The sequence below is a fragment of the Rattus rattus genome, chromosome 2 (genome assembly GCF_011064425.1).
Source record: "Rattus rattus isolate New Zealand chromosome 2, Rrattus_CSIRO_v1, whole genome shotgun sequence".
Taxonomy (NCBI): Eukaryota; Metazoa; Chordata; class Mammalia; order Rodentia; family Muridae; genus Rattus; species Rattus rattus.
Genome location: NC_046155.1, coordinates 20,850,336 through 20,852,679, shown reverse-complemented (window position 1 = coordinate 20,852,679; position 2,344 = coordinate 20,850,336).

The window sequence follows — 2,344 nt, the reverse complement described above, 5'->3', positions numbered from 1 at the left end:
TGTGGACAATTTGAATTAATAGCCACTTTGGGTTTAGTTTTTGAAGGAAGGAAAACTTGAAGGAAATTATATCTTCAGAAGGGTTCAGAAATTAAAAAAAATATATATATATATAAACACTGGCCTATGGACCTTCCTTGATGTACTGTCCAGCACATGCCAGTGCCTTAGTGCTGTCACAGCTTCTAAGAACTTTAGATGAAACACTAGATAATCAAAGAAAAACATCTCAAGTGGTATGAAATTCTGATCTCTTCAGGGCATCTGTTGCTGGTTCAGCTTGAATGTATAGAAATATATTTACTTATGAAGTAGAAGCATGCCTCTGTGTCTTTAATATCCTCAGTGTTACAGTGTCTGGTATCACTTTAATGAGTGATACCACTATCACAATCATTATTTGAACAAGACCCCAAATTGCCATACATGGTCCTTGTGGTTTTCTTTCTTAATAATGTCCCCCTACCCTGCACATGTATTTGTGTGTGTGTGTGTGTGTGTGTGTGTGTGTATGCACATGGATGTATATGTAAGCATAAGTGTGCTTTTGTGCATGTACGTGTATATGTATATGTGTGCCTATATGTGTCTATGTATGTGTGAATGTCTCTTTCTCTCTTTGTGTGTGTGTTGTTGTAAAAATATAAAAATAAAACTGTAAAGATGTCTTTTATCCCACTAGGTCCTGCACCGCGGTGCCCCAAAATATCTGCTAGATATCTTGGCAGAAACACAGCCCAGCTGCACACTTTCCTACACGCAAACCCTCACATAAAAGAACACATAACACAGTAATCTTAGATCCAATTGGTAAGATATAATTGCCCACTTAAACATACAATGCCCAGTACTATCCATCCCTTGAGAACATTAATAACAACCTGTAAATACACAGAGCAGAATCTTAACATCACCTGCCATTTTGTCCTGCCATGGCTTCTCAGCCCCTCTCTCCCTCCTGTCTCTTCTTCTCTCCCTTAGTCTCCTCCTCTTCCTTCAAACTTCTCTCCCACCCATCCTTCCTTCTCCTGCAATGACAGGCCTCCTTCTATCCTGTACCTGCCCCTCACCTGTACTTTACAAATTCAATGGAGAGGTGGTTCTGGTGAAGTCACCTGAGTCCTGAGTACTGACTAGGCAGCTGTCCTTGGGGCAGTGGAATTAGCATTAAAATACAGTAACTTCAGGGCAAACCACAACATTCCCCCCTTTTTGTCCAGTTAAAAAGCCTTTTCAATTATATAAATTGAGTACAATTATTACCATTCTACAATTTATAAAGCATATGATATACTCAACACCCAGTCCATCACTATATCAGTTAGACAGAACATTTAGTTATTCATTCCAGCTTCAGAAAGGCTTAAAGCCTATATTATGTCTTGGCTAGCTTGTATACTATCTGATAACTATCCAATAAAATATGTATATTCAGAGTTATACAGCCTGATAGGCTATGAGACTATAATCAGTCTTTAACCCCATCAGAAGTCTGAGAATGATCAAATATCTATACACATAGGAAGCCTAACACGGCTTCAAGAACTGAGAGGTTGTAGAGACAAATCTCCGCTAGCACAGTCCCCTGTTAGCAACATGTGAGCTCAAGTCTTCAGCCTTCTGGCCCAAAATCAACTGACGGACTCTAGAAATGCAGATTTTGAAGGGCTGATCACCCTGTCTTGGCAGGGTTTATCAGTCAACTATTCTGCATAATTTGTCCTTTTCTGGACAGTATTAGTCTGCAGATGAAACAGGCAGTTTTGTGTAGTGGCTGCCTAGCCACAAAGTATTGCCTCACCTGGAGGTAGAGATGTTCACATTCTTCATTAAATCCACCAAACAGATATGTCTCAACAAAAGATAAATAACTTTAAATCTCAAATTTTGTGGATTTCTGACATTTTTGAAAACCATCTACCTATATAAGACAATCTGTAGTGTTGTCTTTATATCTTAATAATATCTTGAAAGTTCTCTTGCAAAGTCAGTAATATGTTTGCTATTTGGCCCTTAACTCACATGTGTAATCAACTCAGAAGTTTGTAATGACATCAATAGAAGGACTGGCTCTAAACCTTGTACTTTTAATGTCTTTTAACAAATAAATTCTATATCAAAACAAAGATATGATTTTAGCTTAGTTAACAAATAAGATTACGACTGTGTAACTCAATCTACCTAATTCCTCCCTGTTAAATTACAACCAATTTTAAGTACCTCATAAAAACAACTTTAGAATAACCACTTTCAGCCCCCCAAAGTCCAGGGAATTGGGGCGACGACTCCTCCATAACTTCTTCAAGCTGTACATGGGCGTTGAGATATCCTTAGGGGTAGGGGG